This window comes from Budorcas taxicolor, chromosome 13 (genome assembly GCF_023091745.1).
Source record: "Budorcas taxicolor isolate Tak-1 chromosome 13, Takin1.1, whole genome shotgun sequence".
In the NCBI taxonomy this organism is placed as follows: domain Eukaryota; kingdom Metazoa; phylum Chordata; class Mammalia; order Artiodactyla; family Bovidae; genus Budorcas; species Budorcas taxicolor.
The window spans coordinates 44,045,957-44,072,016 of NC_068922.1; positions in this window are offsets into that span (position 1 = coordinate 44,045,957).

Consider the following 26,060-nt stretch of genomic DNA (forward strand, 5'->3'; position numbering starts at 1 on the left):
ATACCTCTTAAATATGTCATAAAATTTTTTTAATCATGATGATCAAAGGACAGAAACCATTGCTTTATACCTTTTGCTTTTTCAAAGTGCATTCAGAATCACAAACCCTGTAGATGGACCATTATCTCTGAAGAGAGAAAAATAGGATTGTAAGAAGAAAGCATAGAAGCTTTCTCATAAAAGAAGGAGGATGGTCCATGCAAGGCCCAGTCTCTAGAAAATCAGTGTATAAATAAGATCCTGAAAGGCAAGCACATCTTATCAGGGGTGTTCTGCACCCCAGCAGCTGGAAGGAAGCAATGTTTATACAGTAGACGTGCAATGAAAAGTAACACTCATGAGTAACCACAAAAAAAAAAGATTAATTAAAAAAGGGAAAAATTAATTCAAAGTTAATGCTTCATTCTAAAACAAGAAGATGTTCTTGTGATTCTAAGAGAAGCTTTGGAGGTAATGCAATATAGACAGTTTCTCAAATGCAACAGGACAGCAGCTAATTGTATAATTAGTCTTTGTTCATTATACATGTTTGATATAATCAGATTTAGGGATCATATGAAACTACGGAACTGCAGGTCTTGTCACATTAAATTGATGAGAAAAATTATTGCATAAAGAGACCTTATGACATGTTAATAAATGGGGATAGTCTGTAAGGAATATTAACAAAACCTGTTTGAACGAGATTATAAATCTTCAATGAGTTTTCAAATTACTCATGCCTCCAGGATACAGAAACACAAACTACTGGATTGCAGCCATGTCAGATTTGCAGCTACAAGGCTTAAAAAAATAGCAAGATAAAAGGCAGTGCTTAATTAAATGTGTCTACAGATAAATTCCAGGTTAGGCTAATTTAATTGTGTCTGTGTAATGAGTGCACCTCTGGACACTTCAGAACGGCATTGGCTGGGTCCTGAAGCATCATGAAGGCCCAGGTATGCTCTCAAAGAGTAGTCTTTAAGAACAAATACCTCTAGTATTTGCTTAATATCTTATTGGACAATTTTTTTTACAGGAAGGGAAAGCTTATGCAGATGATTTATAATTTAGGTTAGAAACTGTTTTCTCAAGAACTTTGTGGATCCTTCCTTCAAACACCAATCTCAAACATATCAATAATTTGAGCAGGACTTCCCTGGTGGTTCAGTGGTAAAGACTCTGCCTGCCAATGGGGACATGGGTTCGATCCCTGGTCTGGGAAGATCCCACATGCCACAGAGCAACTAAGACTGAGAGCTGCAAGTACTGAAGCCCACATACTCTACAGCCTGTCCTCTGAAACAAGAGAAGCCCCGGCAATAAGAAGACCACACACCACAACTAAAGAGTAGCCCCTGCTCAGCACAACTAGGGAAAAACCCGCAGGCAGCAGCAAAGACACTGAACCAAAACTAAATAAAATCATTAAAAAAAATAGTTGGGGCAAATGCAAGATGTTCCACATGCCTTGGACTTATTAAATTAGTTTGTTTTCACAAATGAAGAAGCTCAAGTCCAAAGAGATTAAACCCCTTGGATCAAGTTACTTATGTGGCAAATGCTTTTTAGACCACGAATCTGAGCCCAGTCGGGAAACTGGCTCTAATTCAGTTTTACCAGTGTAACTGTGCTGGTGTCCACAGCCTCCGAACAGTTTCTAAGAAAATCAGCTCCGTTAAACAGGGAGTGACTAAAAGAAACGTAAAGTTAGCAGTGAGAATGTCAACACATCTTCTATATGTTTTGAGCCTTTCACAGTATCATTTTCTTCGGCTCTGCTGAGAAACAGTAAGTCTAGAGTCACATGTATGAGTGAGACTCTTAAGAAGACGAGATTTCCATCACCTAAGAGTGATGCTAGGGAGACAGGCAGTTGGCAAACATGTGGAGAGCAAAGATAACAGCTGTTTCAAGTGGTATTTTCAGAAAGTTCTGCCAAGACCCCTGAACCCACTCCTCCTCAGAGGGCAGTGCTGCTTTGGCTTTCCCTGGTGTTCCCATTCTGGTGCCAGTTCAGGGGTACTGAGGAACTGTGGATGGTGCTCCATCACCACGGTTGTCAAGGAACCATGGTTGCGATCCAGCTCCTACCTCCTGGGAGGAGGTCTTGGGTACCCATCAGCAGAAACTGGGTTCCCTGGGTAGCAGAGGGATAAAGACCAGCCTGCTGATCTCTGACACAGAACGCCCTCTTGGAAGCCTCATGAAATAAAGTTCAAAGACACCACTGGCAAAAACTCAAGCTGTCTTTCATCTCCATTTGTTTAATGTACCAGAAATGGTAGCCACATTTCTGTTCTTTTGTTCGTTCATTGATCTCAAGTTTTCAATATTTGAAAAAAGATTTTCTGTGCTTCTTCCAAAATGTGCAGGAGATTGGAGGTATTGCAGTTTAACTGCATTTTCTTAGAATGGGTGTTCAGGTCCCAGAATCTCCATCTAGGCTCCCATTTCCATTTTAACTGATATTTTATCTAATGATGCTGCTTGTAAGAAGCCAGGACAGGATCCCTTGGCTTAAATGAAAGTGTTTGCTTTGGGGTTTTAAACAACTGACCCAGATCATTCCAACCTCAAATCTAGGTTTAATCATGACAATACCAAATTGGTAAAAGTAAGCATACAGTTGCTGATATGAGTAAAATTGTTAGGATAAAATATTTTTCAGAGATATGTATTACCTTGAATATTATTTAAAATTGTTCACTTTGTTATTTCCCTGAGAGATCTATTGTATTTATTTTGTCATGTCTAATTACTCCTGCTCTGTTTATGTTTTTAATTAAGAAAATAATAGTCAAAATTGAAGCAATTGAAATTGTTTAAAGTCACTAATAAGTTTTATTATGAAAAGAAAGACTGCTAATCTCTTTCTCCAGGAACTATGGGGAGAGAGAATTGGTGAGGGAGTTGAATACTGAGGTGTATAGAATTGGAGATGCTTGAAAATAGCAAGAGGAAAGAATTGGTTCCTGCCTCAAAAATAATTAAACTTGGAAGAAATGTCTAGCACTAATCAGTTTCAAACTGAGTAGAAGTACTTATCTCCCTGGTTCAATAAATATTTAAAGTGCTATCCATCATATTATTTTGAGCTCCTTAGTCAATTTAACTCTACTCTCTTCCATCCTATTCTGCTTCCTCGATTTAAATATTTTCTTCATTTACCAACTCAGTAGTTTTAGATCATCATTCAGCCAGGAGTAAGAAAATAGGAGTAAATTGTCTAGATGGTTTACTGAGACTAATAAATTCAGTTATTTACTCTCAAGCCATCCCATTGCAAACACATTCTTTAACCACTTCAATTGTCTATATTGTTGTTCAGTTACTCAGTCGCATTCGACTCTCTGTGACCCTTGGACTGCAGCACACCAGGCTTCCCTGTCCTTCACTGTCTACCAGAGTTTGCTCAAACTCACGTCCATTGAGTCGGTGATGCCATCCAACCATCTCATCCTCTGTCGTTCCCTTCTCTATCTGCCTTCAATCTTTCCCAGCATCAGGGTCTTTTCCAATGAGTCAGCTCTTCACATCAGGTGGCCAAAGTACTGGAGTTTCAGCATCAGTCTTTCCAATGAATATTCAGGATTGATTTCCCTTTAGGATTGACTCGTTTGATCTCCTTGATCTCGACTACCTATACCAGTGCTCTTTTTTTTTTCCTTTTGTTGAGATATAATTGATATATGACATTATATCGACTTCAGGTTTATAGCGAAATGATTAAGTATTTGTGCACACTGTGAGATGATCACAAGTCTGGTTAACACCCTTCACTATGCATAGTTGCGGGTTTTTTCTTGTGATGAGAACTTTTAATATGTTTAAAACATATTTGGCTGCATTGGGTCTTAGTTGTGGCATGTGGGATCTTTAGCTGTGGCATATGGGGCTTAGTTCCCTGACCAGGGATAAAATCCGGGCTCCTTCACTAGGAGCTTGGAATGTTAACCACTGGACCACCCGGGAAGTCCTAATGAGAACCTCTAAGAGCTATAAAATCAACATTCTATTCTTAATGGAGAAATCTACATATTTTGTCTAAATATTCCTGCTGTTTACATAACTCTGACATTCATTTTCCTTGTGCTGAGAAGTTACAGGATAAGGTCTCCCTGTATTACAGCACTGGGTTCTCTGCACCTCAGCTGTGAGATTTCTAAACAAGGTAGTGAGGGATTTACCACCTAATCAAGACTAAATTTTCAGGTCTAAGAAGCTAGTTATTCTGAACCATTGCCCCCTATCTTTTACACCCAAAGCAGGAAAATGTACACTTATGGGAACATCAGCTTACTTCCTACCTTTCTTCATTTGAAGGAAAAGCCCTTAGACAGCCTAGACTTTGCTGCTTCCCTCAGGACCACATTCCCAGAATGTAGAATGCCTGGAGCACGGTAGCTGCCTAAAGATGGTGTATGGCAGACAATAGCGCTTTTAAAACCTCATGCCAGGACGTGGAAGCAACCTAGATGTCCATCAGCAGATGAATGGATAAGAAAGCTGTGGTACATATACACAATGGAGTATTACTCAGCCATTCAAAAGAATACATTTGAATCGGTTCTAATGAGGTGGATGAAACTGGAGCCTATTATACAGAGTGAAGTAAGCCAGAAAGAAAAACATCAATACAGTATACTAACACATATATATGAAATTTAGAAAGATGGTAACAATAACCCTGTATGCGAGACAGCAAAAGAGACACAGATGTATAGAACAGTCTTTTGGACTCTATGGGAGAGGGAGAGGGTGGGATGATTTGGGGGAATGGCACTGAAACATGCATATTATCATATAAGAAATGAATCGCCATTCCAGGTTTGATACAGGATGCTTGGGGCTGGTGCACTGGGATGACTCAGAGGGATGGTATGGGGAGGGAGGTGGGAGGGGGATTCAGGATGGGGAACATGCGTATGCCCATGGCGGATTCATGTTGATATGTGGCAGAACCAATACAATACTGTAAATTTAAAAAAATTTAAAAATTTAAAAAAATAAATAAAACCTCATGCCATAACTGATGAAGGATTTTCTTTAAAACTAAATAAAATGAGTAGTCTCAGATGTTACTGAAAACAAATATCCAGGAGTTAGGATAAGAGGAATGTCAGTGTAGTGTAATCTGGCTTCAGTTCAACCATCTTTTCTTCCTTATGGTGTGGCTAGACCATGTGCTCTTTTGGTTATTGTGTGCTTTTCACTCTCAAATTTCTAGCACCAAGAAAGTACCTTGACTCAACAAGCTTCTTTTTCAATTACATGGGCTGTGCCAAAGTCACACATATCTCTCAGCCATGCTTGGGCTTATGTCTAAGTGCATAGTGGAAAACCTTGCTCAGCCCCTCCTTAACTTTTTACAGTAATAATTCCAGGTGCTGAAAACCTGTCTTAGGAAGTTGGGCTTGATAATGGCATGAAGGGCCCAGTATTTACAATGCTTCCAGTGGTGCTGCTGGGCCATTTAATGAATAATGATGTGTTTGCCTTAGTGTGTCCTCTGCAGCCTAGTTGAAATATGGATAAGGAAAACTTGCCCACCATTGGAAATGTTGGACACAGACATGCACTCAGAAAGCTCAGAATCCATCAGTAGATCATGATAATATTTGTTCATTCATTTTTAGTTTATTGTTTCAAAAGTGTTTATTGAGCATCTACTACATACTAGGCACTGAGAATAGATCACTGAAATTTCTTATTCTCATGGAATTTTGAATTGTGTGTGTGTTGACAACAATAATTGCAGATCTTAAGCAAATAGTTACCAGGTGAGTTTTTTCTGCATACCTGATTTTACTTAGGAAATAAATAATAAAATGGAGCAAAGTGAGTATTTTCTATTCATTTCAAACAGAAATTAGTTTACTTCCTCAGATGTACATTTGATCAATTGATATTTGATCCACACATGAATGCATAAAATATTTTTAATGCTCTCTGAAAGTTGAATAAAAACAAAGATAAAAGCATTAAAAAGGCAGACAGTCTCAACGTATTTAGAATAAATAAGTGAATCATATCTTCTCTACAAAGGCTCATTTGTAGAAACAGATCAACTTATTTTCTGGGATTAAAAAAAAGTCTTTTCTGAGGACAGTTGATAAAATTTCACTGCTTTTGAGTTTTCCAATCATGTTTCATCCCTTTTGAAGTCTATTTTGAACTTACAATTGAATTTTCAGTTTTATAGAGAAGTAATACCTAACAAATATATTTGCATCAAAGTCCATATTTTAAATAGATTTGATAAAAAAATATATTTGAACCAAAAAAAAAAGCCTGCTATTTCTGTTTTAAATATGATATTCTTCATATGGGAAGCAGTGGACTCACCACCTCCAGAGCTTGAGTATATCTCTTCATTAGTTATGTTCAGTGGACACCTGTCTCTTATCAGTTGAGTCCAAAGAATTTATAGGATATTTCTGGCAAAAGGAGTCTGTGGTTAAGGAGTGTATTGTAGCTTGTTACTCAAGAAAGCTGTCAAAAACATCATATTTACACCTTTGGTAGGAGCTTTTTAACCCTGTTAAACAGCCAAAGTTAGTTTTATTTATGCACTTAAAACAATATGCTGAAATTTCCACACATGGAGGTAGACGATTTGTAATCAGATGTGCCCTGGTCACTCTCATTTACGTATAACACCAGCACCGTGTCCCCAATGAGCCTTCACTCTTGAAAGCGCCTTCTCCCCATGGCACAGCATCTGGTGACCCTTTGCCCCCAGCTGTTTCTCTGTGCCTTTCCCACTGGGCACGCGTTTGCTCACACATTGCTTCAGCTACCACGTGACTAAAATCTCTGATCCCGATCACCCACCCTCACCCAAGTGTCGATGTTTTAGTGTCAGTTTGATGTATCTGTAAGAATGTCTCCCTTTCATGTACAGCATTTTCATAACCAAGCTAGAGACCCTTCCTACTTCCTTTTTGGCACAAACTTCACAGTGGGCCCCTGGGAAGTTGCCTTCCTCTATTCCTTCCTCCCTTTCCTCTTCCTCCCACCTTCCTTTCCATCCTGCCCTCCTTTTTCCTTCCTTCCTTCCTCCCTTCCTGTCAACTCTTCTGTTAACTTGCTGTGGTATGTAATTCATTATGTCATTCAATAACAAACCGTCTTTTGTTATTTTAACTTAGCCACTGGATGTCTACATTTGCCTCAATGATCAGTGGGTAGATTCCTTAATTTTAGAGAAAAAGAATCCTTATTCCTGGGAAGAAACTCTCCCAGGAAAGCATAATGCTTCCTGAGCTTCTCTCTTCTCCAGAAAGCCTAGAAAGTTACAATATTACATGATATTGCTTATATGTGGAATCTAAAAAGGTACAAATGAACCAATTTACAAAACAGAAATAGAGGCATAGATGTACAGAACAGACTTGAGGTTACCAAGGGGAAAAGCAGGGAGGGATAAATTGGGAAATTGGAATTGAAATTACACACTACTATCACATCATGGCGAATAAAGGGGAAACAGTGGGAACAGTGTCAGACTTTATTTTCTTGGGCTCCAAAATCACTGCAGATGGTGACTGCAGCCATGAAATTAAAAGACTCTTACTCCTTGGAAGGAAAGTTATGACCAACCTAGATAGCATATTCAAAAGCAGAGACATTTCTTTGCCAACAAAGGTCCGTCTAGTCAAGTCTATGGTTTTTCCAGTGGTCATGTATGGATGTGAGAGTTGGACTGTGAAGAAAACTGAGCGCCAAAAAATTGATGCTTTTGAACTGTGGTGTTGGAGAAGACTCTTGAGAGTCCCTTGGACTGCAAGGAGATCCAACCAGTCCATCCTAAAGGAGATCAACCCTGGGTGTTCATTGGAAGCACTGATGGTGAAGCTGAAACTCCAATACTTTGGCCACCTCATGTGAAGAGTTGACTCATTGGAAAAGACCCTGATGCTGTGAGGGATTGGGGGCAGGAGGAGAAGGGGACGACAGAGGATGAGATGGTTGGATGGCATCACCAACTAAATGGACATGAGTTTGGGTGAACCCCGGGAGTTGGTGATGGACAGGGAGGCCTGGCGTGCTGTGATTCATGGGGTCACAAAGAGTCGGACACGACTGAGTAACTGAACTGATACTTATATATAAAATAGATAATAAGGATCTACTGTATAGTGCAGGGAACTCTACTCAATACTTTGTAATGACCTAAATGGGAATAGAATGTAAAGAAGGATGGATATATGTATATGTATACATATATATACAAACTGATTCACTTTGCTATACAGCAGAAACTAACATAACATTGTAAATCAACTATATTCCAATAAGAATTAATTTAAAATAATTAATGTTTTAAAAAGAAAAAAAAAAAGAAAGTTACCTCTTGAAAGAGAGAGAGAATTCGAGTTGGTTTTCAATACTTCCAACAAACAAGCATGAAATACTATGTCTCCCACTGGGATTACAACAAAACTGCCTACAGATCCAGGTATGTGTGCCTCTAGTAGACACCTGTTAATTACCAATTGAAAACATATCAAGGATAATTATGCATAATAATTGAGTATGAATTAATAATTTATAAAATAAATAATTTATCTTTAAAGATCTTTACAAATAACTGAAGCTTCTTACAACATCAGCCCTGTGATTAAATATCAGTCACTTTTGTATTAGGTTTCAGGGAAGAATGGATCAATAGAAGAAATAATATGCTTACAGAGAGAAAATAGGGTCTTTGAGAAAAATTTAAAATGGAAAATCTAAGTAAAGGTGAACTTGAAGGCTTAAAGATATTAACTCATTGCTGCCAGTCCCTTCAGGGTTTATCAAGACTGAAACAAAGCTGATTTCCTTTAGCATCTGATAAAATTCCACTTCAGTCTCCAAGCGGCATGCAGAGCAGTAAGGGTCTTTCTAGACACAACCAAGAGGACAGTGGCCGAGGACTGAAGGGCAGTGACTGGAATGGCACATCACTGCCACAGGACCAGTGAGGCCAACCTGGACAGCTAGCGGCCCTGCCTGGGGACCCTGGCAAAGCTGGAGTGGTAAGGGCAGGACTGTCCCACCCTGAGACGTGACTGCAGGAAGGAGTGAGACAGGGAGGCAGAGAACCAACTAAGAGTCCTTCTCCACTACTTGTTTTAAGGTAGGAATCATGTGAATACATGTATTTTTTTGTTTCATTGAGATAAAATTGACAAACATCACTGTTAAGTCTACAGTGTAAAGCATAATGACTGTATATATTGTGGAATGATTACTACAAGAAGTTTAATTAAAATTCATCACCTCATATAGTTATTAAAAACAGAAAGAAAAAGAAAAAAGTGTATTTCCCTTTGTGATAAGAACCTTTAGCACTACTTTAATCTCACTTCTGACACCGATGGTCTCTGTGGGGACTTTCAAGGGCCTCCCCATTTCCTGCTGACAGAATCCACCCCCCACAGAAGGAAGCACAGGTGAGCTCCCTCACATGAGAGGTCCTGGTTTACTTTGAACTCCAGCATGGGCATTGGAGCCAGGGCAGCACCAGCTGTAGACCTCTGCCTCTGATTCACACATGGATTCAACACAAACCCAAGGAAGCATCCAGCTCAAGGCCTCAACTGCACAAAAACATCAAACTTAAATCACATTCTTAAAAATCCAAAGGTTAACCAGGAAACCATCATGGCTCTCAACTCCGAGGACAATATAAATAAATCACCTGATATTGGTAACAAAGTTCCTCTCCATCATTGACCACAAAGACTCATGAGTCAAGGGTTAGAAAATAATTACCCAGTAAAACTTGTAATGATGGAGCACAGTTGAAAAGGGACTGGCCTCTGATGGCCAAGGTGCTTCCAAGTCAATGAGATGTGTTTGACCCAGACAAGCTAATGACTTAGAGAATGTCAGCTGGCAGCACTGAACAGAGAAACTTCGGATTGCCTGCAAAATAGAGCCTGGTTTTGTGTACAAAGGCCCCTGAGCATGATGGGAAAGTGCACCATGGAAACTGTGTTTGTCTGTGGATCAGAAACACGTGCAGTTAGGCAGAGATTCCACCAGAAGACATTTTTCATAAATGTTTGAGGAGATATCAAGGATTTATTGTTGGTTTCTACATGATATTAGCAAGTTGGCTTCCCCCACGACTCTCTCCATGCATGAAGCCCGGGAAACGCCCTGTCGAACTCAGGCATCCCAAACTCCTGACATCAGAGTGAAATCTTAGGAAATTACAAGTGAATCTTAACACAGCGTCTAAAATCTAGCAACTTCAAGCACTTAATTTTTTTGTACCTTTTCTATGACCCATGTTTGGAAGATGGTTATTTAGATTGTGAAAAGTGTGACATGTCATGTTTAAAACACAGAATGAAAACATATCTTATGCCTATTTGGTTCTCCTTTTTTAGTGTTTACAAAATACAAAACCACAGATTCATTCAGGGAGAAAAATGAATGATTTTTTTTTCTTTTGAAGACACTGTCCATTTATCAACATGAAAGAAAACAAGATGCATATTTAAAGATCAGGCAAACCCATAAAGTTGATTAAGAGCAGATCTAACTCTTTTGTTTAAACAATGCCTTATTTTTTTAAGCTTTTTATTTTGTATTGGAGTATAGCCAGTTAACAAACAGTGTTGTGATAGATTCAGGTAAAGAGTGAAAGGACTCAGACACACATACAGATGTATCCACTCTCCCCCTAACTCCCTTTTTTTCCCCCCTTCCTTCTTCCAGGTGCACTGCCAACCAAACATCAGTTATCCAGGAAGGAGGTGCTGAGTGTTTGGAACAGCTGACCTCACCATGCACGATGTTGGTTTTGTCCTTTCTGTGTGAGCTGACTTAGGCTGGAGAAAGCATGAGGGGTAAAATGTTTCCTTCATTTCTGACTGTGGTGTGCACCAACTTTAGAGGGTTTTCATGACACTTTCTAATGGAGTGGATCGTTCAGTTGGCTATCAAGATGTGCGTCTTCCACTCTGTCTTGGAGGAAGTCATCTAACCCATGTATTTGCATATTTAAAATAGCATTCATTTAAAAAAATGTATGTTAATGAGTAACATGATTAATATGAAATTTTACTTTCCAGTGGATACTGTTTAGGGGCCTACCAGTAGGCAAAGGACAGACACAGGTTACATCGTATTCAAGAAAAGAACATTAGATGATTAAATCTGACCATCCACAGCTGCCTGTAACTTTAGGGGATAACATTAGAGTAACTGTTTAATGAGATTAATTAGTTAAAGTTATGCAATTATATTCTGTTTTGTATCCAGTGGACGACTCTTAAATATTTCAATATTTTTATTACTAAATACACTATTATGATAATCCTTTAAAATGATTCTCATTCACATCTATATGAAGTTCCCATTTTGTGAGTCACTGCAATTAGATCAGTAACTGGAAAAAGATGGTTGCTCCCATCGGAAAGAGATTATACATTAGAATAAATCAACTGCCTCTTATGAGCTTCTGAGAAGTATCTGATCCACTTTGCTCCCTGGCTCCACTTGGTGCAAGCAATGAAGACGTCTGTGAGCCTGGCGAATTCTGTTGAATAATTGAATTTTATGTAATCCGATAAGAAGTGATTGAGAAAGAAATGGCAGGAGGAATAAGGAAATGACCTGGGTGAATATGTGATATGGATGCATGGGCGGGGCAGGGGCAGGGTAAAAGCCAAAATTATAACCAACTAAACGTGATGCCGCGGTGGTGCTGTCTTTTCAGCGCAGGATCGCATATGTGAAACCTCATCACAGGTCCTTAGAGCTGTGACTCTGGCTGGAAAAAGCATCTCAGCAAGTGGAAGGCAGGTTTGCTTAAGTCCATCGTCTCCACTTCTGCCTCCGTTTTGAGAGTCATGGATGAGAGAAACTGTGGAAGGTATAAAGCATCTATCTCCCCTCGGAGGCTGGAAAAATGAAGGGCTTGATCAGCACAGCAAATGCTCACACTGAGATCTAAAGTCAGAAGCGTTCCTGCAATCCCCTTCATGCTGATCTCGGGAATGTCTTTGCCTCCCTCTAAATAACTCTGTAATTTGTCTCTGGCCTCTAACAGAGATGGAGTGGGTGGCTCTCTTACAACACTGCCTAAAAATAGAATTTCCCTTTGCAGAGAACATCCAAAGGAATGCAGGCTACAGGTACCCTGATTTATATGCAAAACAAAGACTGCTTGCTTCCTCAGACAAGCGTTGCATCAGTTCAGAGTGGTAAGATGCTCTGAAAATGCAGTAAAATACACGGAGGTAACAGAAAAGGGGGAAAGTGAATATCACTCTGGGACTGGCAGAAATTCTATTACTCCTTGACCCTGTGGACCCACTGGGTTACTGAATGATACTCAGAACAATGTTCAAAAAAACCCAAAAAATTCACAAGGAGTCAGCAGGGCCTTTCTTCTCAGTGGGAATTATAGACACAGCAGGAGAATTTACCCCAAACATCACAGAACAGCTTCTCTTGCATGACTTTAAAGATATTCCCTAGTGTTTCTTACTGTTTCATTTTTCCTCCGTGTGTACCCCAAGTTGGCACAAATGAATTAGCAAAACAGCAAATTTGTGCATCTGTTAATTATGTCTAGGCCCCAGAAATAGAATATATGAGATTGGCCAGACTCTTACATTTTAAGATATTCTAGACTGTCTTATGGGGTTGCACATAGTCTGACACGACTGAAGCGACTTAGCAGCAGCAGCAGCAGCAGCAGAAAGAAATAAAGAAAGAATGGAGACAGGAGAAAGACAAAGAGGAAACGACCACGGCCCTTTCACTGAGACACATTCATTTCTATAAGACATCTCAAATCACACACAAGCCCACAATATGAATCCATATTCAAACAGAATAACCACTTTAAAGTATTTACTATGGGGTACAGTGTGCATGTGTGTGTTCAGTCACTCAGTCGTGTCTGACTCTCTGCAACCCCATGGACTGCAGCATGCCAGGCCTCACTGTCCATCACCAACTTCCGGAGCTTACTCAAACTCATGTCCATTGAGGCGGTGATGCCATCCAACCATCTCATTCTCTGTTGCCTCCTTCTCCTCTTGCCCTCGATCTTTGGGAACATAAAAATAGCATTAAATAAGCCCAATGTTATGATACGTTCAAAATCATCAAACAGCCTTGGTTTATTTTCTCTAATTTTAATGACAAAAGACTAGAAATTTAGCTGGGATAAACTTTTTCTAACCCTTGGCTGACTTTCAAAAATCCTAATCTCTAGACCAACAAAGGGTTGGGAGAGAGTAGCACCAAGTACATAGTTTAGCCAGACTGGTGGACTATCTCTGCCACTTCATTATCTGTTAAATGGAGAAGCTGCAGAACTTCTCAGTGCCTCAGTCTCCACACCTGCAGACTGGGAGCAATTTTAGAATTTGTCTCATAAGCTTTGATACGGGTTGGAATCAAGATTGCTGGAAGAAATACAAACAACCTCAGATACGCAGATGATACCACCCTTATGGCAGAAAGCAAAGAAGAATTAAAGAGCCTCTTGATGAAAGTGAAAGAGGAGAGTGAAAAAGTTGGCTTAAAGCTCAACATTCAGAAAACTAAGATCATGTCATCTGGTCCCATCACTTCATGGCAAAATAGATGGGGAAACAGTGGAAACAGTGGCAGACTTCATTTTTGGGGGCTCCAAAATCACTGCAGATGGTGACTGTAGCCATGAAATTAAAAGATGCTTGCCCCTTGGAAGAAAAGCTATGGCCAACCTAGATAGCATATTAAAAAGCAGAGACTTTACTTTGCCAACAAAGGTCTGTCTAGTCAAGGCTATGGTTTTTTCAGTAGTCATGTATGGATATGAGAGCTGGACTATTAAGAAAACTGAGTGCTGAAGCATTGATGCGTTTGAACTGTGGTGTTGGAGAAGACTCTTGAGAGTCCCTTGGACTGCAAGGAGATCCAACCAGTCCATCCTAAAGGAAATCAGTCCTGAATATTCATTTGAAGGACTGATGCTGAAGCTGAAACTCCAATACTTTGGCCACCTGATTCGAAGAACTGACTCATTTGAAAAGATCCTGATGATGGGAAAGATTGAAGGCAGGAAGAGAAGGGGATGACAGAGGATGAGATGGTTGAATGGCATCATCGATTTGATGCACATGAGTTTGAGCAAGTTCTGGGAGTTGGTGAAGGACAGGGAAGCCTGATGTGCTGCATGGGGCTGCAAAGAGTCGGACATGACTGAGCTACTGAACTGAACTGACCCCAGATTCACATGTCAAAGCCCTCAGAATGTGGCCTTATTTGGAGACAGGGTCTTTGAAGATGTCACCAAGCAAAAATGAAGTCAGCAGGGTGGCCCCTGATCCAGTTTGACCAGTGTCATTATAAAAGGGGGAAATTTGGAAGCAGACAGGAAAAACCTCACATGAAGATGGAGGCAAAGACTGGAGTGATGTGTCTGTAGGCCCAGATCACCCACCCTGCTGATGCTGTGATCTCAGACTACAGGCCTCGGAACCCTGAGACGCTAAGTCTCTGCTTAGTCATTGGCTCTGCCATACTTTGTTAGGGCAGCCCTAAAAAGGTAATGGGCTTCTCGGTTGGTCCTAGTGGTAAAGTTCCTACCTCCCAATGCAGGATATGTAAGAGACATGGGTTCAGTCCCTGGGTTGGGAAGATCCTCTGGAGTTGCATGGCAACACACTCCAGTATTCTTGCCTGGAGAATCCCATGGACAGAAGAACCTGGCAGGCTATAATCTATGGCGTCACAAGGAGTTGAACACAACTGAAGCAACTTAGCATGTACACACACACACAAACTAATATCGGGTTATTGAGAGGTTGATGGACTGCTAAATATGAAATGTTTGGGAGCACACCAGGAGAAAGATAAAATCTCAGTTAAAGTGAGCTAGGATTATTGTTATTGTTAGTGCTACAGCTTGGGCCATTTTAGATTTTAATAAAATATATTCAGTGATTCCCTCTAAATAACATAACTACGTGGAGTCACTGACCTCAGGTGGCCCCTCACCAGGTTACTTGACTAACAGTTGAATACAATGGTCAGTGGGTTTGGTGAGAAGCTGTTTGGAGAATGTTCACAATTGGCCTGACTCTGTCCTGTGCCTTCCAGCGGCTGGGTCCAGGCTATCCCCACCACCTCGCGCATGCTGGAAGGCAGCCCCACGTTGTTCTATACACAGGTGTTCTGTATGCACGAGCACACCCAGCTCTTAGGTGAAGCCTCTGTGCTCTCCTCCTTCTCAAAGAAAGATGATTGCATGGGAAGACAACACGGAGCAGAGCAGGAAAGCAGTTCTCTACCCCTTGCTTTGAGCACTGAGAAGCTCAGGTTAACCACAGATGGTCCAGCCCAGTAGTCTTCCCTCTCAACTGCAGAGCATAGTGGGAAGCTTATTTCTAGACTTGCCCAAGAATGGAGAGTGCTTTGGAAAGGCTGTTCTGTGGGCCGTGGCCCCAGCAGCATTCTCATCGGTGCCAAGTCTTGGCATCCTCTGCAGCTTCCTGCCTCCGTCCAGGGTTCAACCTTTCCTGAGGGGCTTGACTGTTATCTCTGAGTCACTCCCTGACACTCACACTCAGCTGTGTGGACCTTACAGGCCAAATACTTGTCTCAAAACTTGGGCCAAGTTGCTCTGTCTCGGGGATTCTCTCTTTAACCTCTCCCAAGCTTTAACTTGAAGATGAGCCCTCAGGAGCTTGCAGCTGACACATGACAGGTGCCTTTTCTAGGAGCGAATGGAGCCATCATGTCAGGCAGACCCAGGAGGAATTCTGCACAGCCAGGAGGTGCCAGCTCCCCACCCTTCATGTCCCCATGTGAAAGGGTGTAGGCACCATGTTCCTGAAGAGGGTGGGGGCCTAGACTGGCGGGCACCCCTCTCCCTGCAGGACCATCCACAAGGCTGAGATGGAGGGTCTGATTCCCCAGATCCTTGAATATTGTGCCTTGTTTAGAACTTTCCCGAGGAGTTTTCTTCTTGAAACATACCTTTGGGCAAAATGCCGTCTGACCATCACTCATGTGCTTTAACATAGATAGCCAAATGACCCATTTGTTAGCTTTTGAGGAATTTCAGCCTGCCACCTGTATGGGGGTTATATATATATATAGAAAGAGGGTTATATATATATATAGAAAGAGACAGAGACAGGAAGATTTAAGATACTATCTAATAGCATTCCAGGGATGTGGGAAATTGCCTTTGCTATCAAACAAAAGAGGGCATTTCACGGGCAGCAAGTAACTCCCAGGTTGTCTTAGGTCAAACTGAGTTCTCAGATCTTCGAATGATCTTCAGGTTTCTGCAGTACATATCAAACATGTGGGACACTCACTTTATGCCAGGCTTTTTAAAGATTAAAAAGTGAATAAAATAACCTTTGCTTTTCTGTCTAAAAACATACAAACTGCAGCACCATATAATCAGTGTTTAATGAATGGCTACCCAATGAATTTAAAACAAGTTACACAGACACAGGCACAGATGTGAGGTTTTCCAAGAATATTCCCATGTAACATGTAGAGGAAGTTGTGTGGTTAACGTTGGTACCTCGGGAATGAGTGTGTGCAAAATGATCAAAGACAGCATGAACCATACCTATTAAATCATTAACCTAATGTCATGCTTCGTTCAGTACATCTCCTAAAGATACGAAATTTAATTTATAATTGTAAGTGAATATGTAATGTATGCTCATTGCCTTGATAGAAATATTTACAGAGTATTAAGGAACAGGGAAAAGATACATAATTTTGCTTGCAGATAAAGAGAAAGACTTGTCTTGAACAGGGTCTTGAGGAACAAAGAGGCTGTAAAATGTGAAGTTTAAGGATCTGGTGGTAGGGCAGAGTGTTCTGGGAAAGGGAAGGATGGGGATTTGGCACAGAATTACAAATATACACACAGAACACGTGTGAAGAGAGGTGGGAATTGTCATACGGAGGATGGGAGTGTGGGCAGGGCTCTGGGGTCCTTCTAGGTCTGCTAGGTAAATATTTCTCCTTACGCTTTACCTATCTGCCCACTTACCTTCCTGTCCATCTATGCCTGTCTGTCTGTCTATCTATCTATCTACCATCTATCTAACTACTCATCTACTCAATCCACTCATCCAACCATCCATCCATCCATCCTCCATATGTATCTACATGTCAATCCTATCTGTTTATCATCTATTTTCTATCTACCTATTTATCTATCATCTATCTATCATCTATCTTCATCTATCTACCTACTTATCTATTCAATCCATTTGTCCAACCATTCATTCATCCTCCATATGTATTTATTTAGCTGTCCATCCTATCTATTTATCATCCATCTATCTATCTGTCTATCTATCTGAACATGGTTCCTGAACGCTGCTCCAGGTTTGTGTAGTCTCTTAAGGACTCAGTCCACCACTGAACTGGTAGCTATGCTGGAATATTCTATCATAAGTGATATGAAGGAGATATTCTAAAACATTTGTGAAGATCAGTAGCCTCAGAATTGGGTCAGCTTCTTTTGGATTCAAGCAGTGCATGGGACAACTTTAACTGTGCAGGAGCGCTATGGCTGAAGTGTTCATGCTGCCATCCCCTGTGTGCCATTTTGTCTCAATTCAAGGGTGTGGCTACACACACAAACACACCTCATCCCCAATTAAGTGTTTTATGGAGTTCTAAAGTTCAGTTCTTTACGACTCCAATGGACTGCAGCATGCCAGGCTTCCCTGTCCTTCACCAACTCCTGGAGCTTGCTCAAACTCATGCCCATCGAGTTGGTGATGCCATCCAACCATCTCATCCTCTGTCATCACCTTCTCCTCCTGCCTTCAATCTGTCCCAGAATCAGGGTCTTTTCTAAAGATTGGAGTCAGTTGAGCAACAGGGATTCTAAAGGTTGGAGTCAGTTGAGAAGTTAGACTTGCTTCTTTCCAGTGGTAACATTTCAGATGGAGGCCGCTTACTGAGCTTCACTTTCCAAAGCTTGATTTCGCTTGTGGAAGTTTGGTTTACGCTGGTGGGTGTTGTGTAGGTGATGGGATCCTCAGTCACGTGAAGTCAGGAGAGTGCAGGGCAGGGGGTGGGCACCCAGCTGCAGTGAGGCCCAGGCTCAGTGTGGGGGCAGCCTTCTCCATGTGGGATCTTCCCAGCAATACCTTCAGCATGCTGGTGTGTGTGGTCACTATGTAAGGGCACCGCTCAAAGGCTGTTTCCTCCTATAGTCCAACCATGTACAGTCTCTCTCTCTCTCTTTAGAGCCACAGGACTTCCTTCAGCCATATAAGGATGCCTGACTGTCCTGTGATGGTCAGGCCTTACTAAACACACTGCTGATTTTTATGTGTTACAGCTGATGGCACTGCAGCCTCTAACAGGCACCCATGCACTGAAGGGGGATCTACAGTCTTGCCTGGCAGGAGGAGTGGCTAATCGACAGCTCCCTTTCCTGTGGCAAGTTCCAGCATGTTTAGTCATCAGGGGTGCTGTGCTTCATGACTCCATCGTGTCCGACTCTTTGCGAGCCCATGGACTGCAGGCCACTAGGTTCCTCTGTCCTTGGAGTTTCTCCAGGCAAGAATACTGAATGGGTTACCATGCCCTCTTCCAGGGATCTTCCCGACCCAGGTCTCCCGCATTGCAGGAGGATTCTTTACCTGCTGAGCCACGAGGGAAGCCCTGTCATTGAGGGAAGATGAACACAACTGCATTTTTGAGGTTTTGCCCCAATTTATGCCCTTATGTGGAGGACATTTACTTTAAAAAGTCATAAATTAATTCCAGGGTTTTAAAAGGAGATCAGCCCTGGGATTTCTTTGGAGGGAATGATGCTGAAGCTGAAACTCCAGTACTTTGGCTGCCTCGTGCGAAGAGCTGACTCATTGGAAAAGACTCTGATGCTGGGAGGGATTGGGGGCAGGAGGAGAAGGGGACAACAGAGGATGAGATGGCTGGATGGCACACTGACTCGATGGATGTGAGTCTGAGTAAACTCCGGGAGTTGGTGGTGGACAGGGAGGCCTGGCGTGCTGCGATTCATGGGGTCGCAAAGAGTCGGACACGACTGAGCGACTGAACTGAAGCATATGGCAGCTATATGCATGCATGCTCAGTTGCTAAGTCATGTCCAGCTCTTTGTAACCCCATGGACTGTAGCCCGCCAGGCTTCTCTGTCCATGGGATTTCCCAGGCAAGGATACTGGAGTGGGTTGCCATTTTCTTCTCCAGATGATCTTCCTGATCCAGGGATTGAACCCATGTCTCCTGCACTGCCAAGCGGGTCCTTTACCACAGAGCCGTAGGGGAAGCCCCTACAGCAGCTATCAGTCAGTCAGTTCAGTCGCTCAGCCGTGTCTGACTCTTTGTGACCCCGTGGACTGCAGCACACCAGGCTTCTTATCCTCCTCTTTTATTTCCCGGAAAAGAGTTTCACTGTGTTTTTAAGTTTGAGTGCTTTAGAGGATGCATGGGTTAACAGTCTGCTTGAATCATTTAGTGTTGCGTAACCCGGTCCTGCATTATAGTAGCTTAGTTTAATAATAAATGAACTTTGTTAATCTAATCCTAGGTAATTCAGGAAACAGAATGTCCTCCTCCTAATGTCTTTTTCTGATAATGATGGAGATTTATTTTGATAGAATCACTTCCACGGAAGATGAAGCATTCCCGATGGCTGCTTTCAATCACAGATGGCCACAGCAGGCATGGGGTCCTTGAGTGGACAAAGCAGGCAGGCTCCTCAAGGGCACAGGAGCAGGCTGCATCCACTGGTGGCTTCTCACAGTGGGAGCCCTGGGGACACAGTCAGACGCTAGGGGGTTGGCCCACAGGGAAATGGGAGAGAGCTAGGCTCTGTTTGGCCCTTCCATTTAACCAGTCAGTTGATAAATACTTAAATGTTGACTTGTCTTCCTGGACAATGGAGATAATGTAATGCAAGGCACCCAGACATCCTTGCCTTTCTAGGGTTTCCATCTTGGTTCATGAAGTTGGAAATGATGTCGCTGAGTGGCATGTGTTGGATGAAGGTTAGTGCTACAGGGAAGAACAAGAGGAGGAGGAGGGCAGAGACTGCTGCCGGCTCTTGCCGGCTATCGGCGGCTGGCAGGCATTTCAACACCGTGAGGAAGAGAAGGACCCAAGGAGGAAACAATGTTTCACAAGGTTCAGAACAGAGTGAATCTCAGGGGGAAACTCTCCAGGTAGACAGACAGACGAGCAAGTGCAAAGGGCAGGAGACTGGGAGATGCTGGTGGAGAAGCTGTCTCTGGACAGCAGGGGACCAGCAGCCGGAATGTTGGGGGGTGGCATTTCCGGTGGAGAACTGGTGTGATCTAACCTCACTGCTTAGACAGTGGGGGCCGGGGGTATCACTAGAGCTCAGTTAGGGGGGCCACACAGTCATCCTGACGAGTCACAGAAGTGGCCTGGACCAGAGCAGTGGCAGCAGAGATGGGAGAAGTGGGCAGATGGTGGACATGTTCTGGAAGTTCGATGGAACAACTGTGGACATGTGGCATGGGGGAGCAGTAAGGGCTACAGAGGCTATCCCAGCAAATGGGGGGAGGGTGAGGGGGCTGCAGGGCATCAGACTGAGCCCAGGCCCTGAGCTGCTCCCTGTTGCAGAAGTCCTGCTGGGGCCGGGGGAGGGAGGCAGGGGTGTGGAAACTGTCTCTCTTCTCCCCTCAGAGATGGTGCGCAATGCCAGGGACAGGCTGCAGTGGTGTGTGTGCCCCCTGGGCAGAGCTGAGGGCCAGGGTCATTTGAAGGGGAGGACTTCCTTCTAGGTCCTTTGATGGGGCTTCTTAACAAAACGCACATGGACAAGAGAAAGACCTTCACATTTATTAAATATTATTTTGTATGTGTTACATGATACAGGGGCTTCACAAGGAAGTGAAGACCCAAAGACTCAATCAGAGCTGAACACTTGTAGACCAGGCTGGACCCAAAACAGGGCATTGTGAAAACCCAACAAGGCCACTGGGTTTGGGTCAGGGCAGTGAATGCTGGGTGGCTTCATCACTAAGAAGCTGTGCCCCACTCGCGCACAGTGAGGACCTGCTTACATGGCAGTTTCAGCTCCTACTTTCAGGAAGAAGGAGGACGGTCAGAGGGCTCTGCTTGCACCTGCTGTTCTTCAGGAACCTTTAACTCAAAGCAAGCAATGCATCAGATCAGCGTGTTTGTGGGGCTGATGTGTGCTGGACTCTCTGCACGTGGTGTGGCTGGCTCAGGGCCACGGCCAGCACAGAACACACACACACACTGCGCCCCTTAGGGACTGATAGGGAAGTACTGCTGTTGATGGTGACTGCAGGTCATGGCCGTTTTCCCACATGGGGTTGGAGCCTCTCTCCCTAAAAGTGTGCTCATAGACACTGTCCTTGGGCATCAGTTCTACAGGGAGAGCAGGGCGTACTCGCACTGACCCCTGGGCAGTGCACCTGGGGCCCCAGCAGCTGGTAGCAAGACATTCTTGGTGGGTGCCCGCAGGACTGCATGAGGCAAGTGGACATGGGGCTTCTTGGGACAAGATGTTGACTTGAGAGGAGGCCCTGTGGAAGCTACCTGGTCCCCAGATCTTCTTCTCTTCCTTCAGAGATAGACTCACTAGGAAGCTCCAGCATTATGAACTTACTCCTTTGTAGGTCTGAAAGGATTTATGGTTTGGGGAAAAGTTGTTATGAGAATGCATATAACTTTGGGAGGAGTGACTCATTAAACATTTCCAGAGGAGCCAATTTCCAAGGTCAGTCTGAGATAAAGTCAGATTTGGGCAAAGGCTGTGCATGTCCTAAACACAGTATCCGGTCCCATCACTTCAAGGCAAATAGATGGGGAAACAATGGAAACAGTGGCAGACTTTATTTTCTTGGGCTCCAAAATCACTGTGATGGTGACTGTAGCCATGAAATTAAAAGACGCTTGCTCCTTGGAAGAAAAACTATGACCAACCTAGACAGCATGTTAAAAAGCAGAGACATTATTTTGCTAACAAAGGTCTGTCTAGTCAAAGCTATTGTTTTTCCAGTAGTCACGTATGGATGTGAGAGTTGGACTATAAAGAAAGCTGAGTGCTGAAGAATTGATGCTTTTGAACTGTGGTGTTGGAGAAGACTCTTGAGAGTCCTTTGGACTGCAAGGAGATCCAACCAGTCCATCCTAAAGGAAATCAGTCCTGAATGTTCATTTGAAGGACTGATGCTGAAGCTGAAACTCCAATACTTCGGCCACCTGATGTGAAGAATTGACTCCTTGGAAAAGACCCTGATGCTAGGAAAGATTGAAGGCAGGAGGAGAAGGGGATGACAGAGGATGAGAAGGTTGGATGGCATCAGTGACTCGATGGACATGAATTTTTGCAAACTCTGGGAGTTGGTGATGGACAGGGAGGCCTGGTGTGCTGCAGTCCATGAGGTCGCAAAGAGTTGGACACAACTGAGCTACTGAGCATGCACGTAAGAGGAGGAAAAGCACTGTGTGGACGGCTGAGGGGGCAGCCCCAAGACACACAGCAGCAATCCTTCAGCCAGGCACACATCTGCAGCAGTGCTTTCAGCAGTTCAACCCTGGAAGCAAAGCATTTCTTTTATGGAACTTGGAGCTCTCCTCATCTGTGCTCCGTAAGACGCCCCTGGCTACCTATTAACACCCGAGGCCAATTAGAGGTATTGATTTCATCCCAAAATCCTCATCCAAAACTGGCTCTCTGAATATCGGGAGTTCTTCTCTCCCCAGTTGCTCTCCACCACTCCTCGAATTTCACTGAAAGTCCTTGAGACACTGTGTTTTCTCTAAATAGGTCAGGACAGCATTTTACTTTGCACTGGATTCTAATTTTTTTCTTGGTGAACTTGGGATGGTTATTTCCACCCGCAGGCTACCATGACCTCATGCCTGGCAGTGCTGAATGCTTCCTGTGGCATCAGAAGGCCAGCTGGTGCCCTCCGGGTAGGGCCCATTGGATGTTCAGCTGAGAGGCCTGGAGACCGAGGGGCACCGTTTTATCTCACAGCCTCAGTGGTGACCTCCAGGGACTTTGCTAATGGAGAAAGGCTTTTCTTTTTTTCTTTTTTTTAGTAGAAGCTCAGAAATCTGAAAGAGTAGCTGATGGAAACCAAACTGAGCTGAGACGTATTTTTAATGAGTTTTGTGCTGTCTTTGTGGCGTGGCGAGAGTTTGAGAGTAAAAATCTCCCTTCAAGCCGGGTGGCTGTGTGACTGGAAGCAATCCCAGGAGCCTTTCTGACTTGTTTCCTCCTCTGGAAAGTGTGAGTTTAAGGCAAAGTGAGTTGTTTCCACATGAATCTGTGCATACCCGTTTCCATCTGTGAACCGAGGCCTCATGGTTCTGCGTTCATAGTTTGAAAACCTTTGGACTTGGGAGATGGCTGAGACCCACCGTTTCCCCAAACCCCAGTTTCCAGAATCCTGTTGATAACTCCACATCCCCCAGGAACCACTCTCCCCATTTTCTGGGTGACCCTGAGTGCCTTTGGTTAGATTTCATAGCCCCCATTTTCTCTTCTGTAAAATGGGACTCTTCCAGAATGGTCAGCAAGATAGATGAGGTTTAGTGTATAAACCACTCAGCACATGGACGGGGAGAGACTCAAAGTCCCTTGCTGCCTTCTCTGGCTTGGCTTATCCAGGGCCCTGAGGTTTCATACGATGTGCTTTAACAATCCTTTCGGAGCACTGAGCTGAGCCCCTCTACTGTCCGGCAGCTGCCCGCTAGCTAGCTGTTGAACGCACGGTAGTGTGGACATGTCAATGCTGCTGTCTCTGTTTGTCTCAGCCTCTCCTTCACCCGCTGTGTCCACAAGTCAATTCTCCACATCTGAGTCTCTATTCCTGTCCCTCCTTCTAGGTTCATCAGTGCCGTTTTTCTAGATTCCATGTAGCTGATTCACGTTGCTGTACAGCAGAAACTAACACAACATTGTAAAGCAATTTTACTTCAATTAAACAGCAATAGCAAAAGAATCCCTTTCAGGAAACTTGCTTTAGTCACCAAAAGATTTAAACCAGAGGGAGTTTTCTCCTGACATTTTGGGGGGGTGGTTATCTGTGCCTTGTCTGCATCAGGCATATTTAAAAACGATTATTTTTAAATGCACCTATTTTGGAATTTTCTCACTTGGAAGCAATTTTCAGCTGCAGTTCAAAGGATTAAAGAAAGAAAGAAAGAAAAAAAAAAAAAAACAAGTTAGTCCACAGCAGGATGCATTGTATATGCTGCTTTCTAAAAAAGAAAATTTTTAAGAAAGCAGGAGAATGTACGCTAAGGGCAGAACTTAAATTCAAAGCATTTGTTCAGCAGCTGTCTTCAGAAGGAAAGGGGACTGGATCGTGTTCAAATCAAGCATCAGGTTTCTAGGGAGAGCAGATGAGAAATTAAAAAGTGTGCAGAAAAGAGCAGAGACGGTGGTTAAAAGGTTATAGCCTTTTAAAATTGGCTTAGACTTTTTGCTCAGATAACAGACCCAAAAGCCTGAGGTCTTAATTCAGGCACAAGGATCGGGGAGGAAGAGGGAGGCTGGCAGGAAAGATAAATCTACTCAGATTGTCCAAAATCTGCTCTAGGTAAAAGATTGGAATTCAGAAAAAAAAAAAAAAAAATGTGTGTCTGTAAAGCAGTTGAGGGTCACCTGGAGAGCTCCTTGGGTGGGGAGCCCCTTGGCCCCATATGAATATCAAGGACTCAAGTTCAGGGCATCTTGCTACCACCTGGGAACTCCAGTTAAGATTTTCTTCCCAGGTTCAGGCCTGACACAGACGCCCTCCTTGACCAAAGGAGAGGGGAGTCAGGGTCACTGGGTCTCTTCTAAGCTAGGCCTCAACTTGGCCCCATCCTTGCTGGGCCTGCACTGTCCAGTTTCAGCAAGAATTCTGCTAAGTCACTTTGTCAAGAATCCCTCCACCCCTGACATCTGGTCACCTTCTATATCTGATCAAATTCCTCATCCTCCACCCTGGATGCCTGGTCCCTCTGGCCTGCCTTCAGGAAGAATCCTGCTGAGTTGGTTAAACAAGAATCCCCCACCTGTCTCCTCTTCTTCAGTCATCCACTGGCCCCCTCACTCTGGGCTTGTCTGTAAACCCCAGCAGCCTCTCTCTCGTGAAGAGTTGGTATCCTATGCCGCAGTGACCCCAGCTAAGACAGCATCCTGTAGCCCATGGCCCCAGCCTTTATGCATCTGAGCACGCCTGACCATCCAGTCTTCAGGCTTCTATTGTCCTTGTTTGTTTGCTTGCTTGTTTCTATTGCAGCCTGTTAGATTCTGGCCTCTATCATCAGACGACAAAACACAGACTGTGAGCAGGAATATTCCTCCCTCGGAGCCATGAGCTCATCTGACCTGCACTACATTCTGCAAACATCTGTGGCTCTCTCAAGACACTGTTACATCATCTTTTGACCAAAAAATCAAAGCTAATGTGACTTTGGGGAGTACTCTCTCGTTACCTAGTGTGACATCCATCATGGAGTCAGTCTCCTTCTGCCAATTCAAGGCAAATGCATTTCATGCTTTTTAAAACTGTCTGATGTGCAGTAGTTAATAAAACCTACACGGGTCTTTATTCTGTTGGATCTTTATGGGATCTTTTCAGGGTCATATCACTGCTCCTTAAACCTCCCAGCTATTAGCATGATCTCTTGAAGAGCAGTTCAGCTGCCCTGGACTCTCCTCTCCCGAGCCCTGGAGAGCAGTCCTTCTTTCCAAAACAGGCCAGGGCTCCTGAGCTATGTCCTTCACTGCCCCCAAGCTTTAAGCAGGTATAAACTGATAGTGGATATAAATTCCTCAAATAATGTAGAATTGGCAGATTGAGTATTTTGCTTTGAAGGCATTTGCGACCTAGCAGATGCAGGAAGGGTTCTCTGACTCCCACTTTCTGCTGAAAAGCAATTCATGAAATGTTCCTAGAGACGGGTGTCCTCCCCGGACCAGGAAGAGCCAAACCTTCTTGTTCTGCCAGAATGGATCTGGCAACCTACTGAAATAACCTCAACCTCCACTTATCAGCCCCACCCCAGCACACACACACATCTCCCAGTCCCTCTCCCACAATTTACTGCACCTCAACCAAATC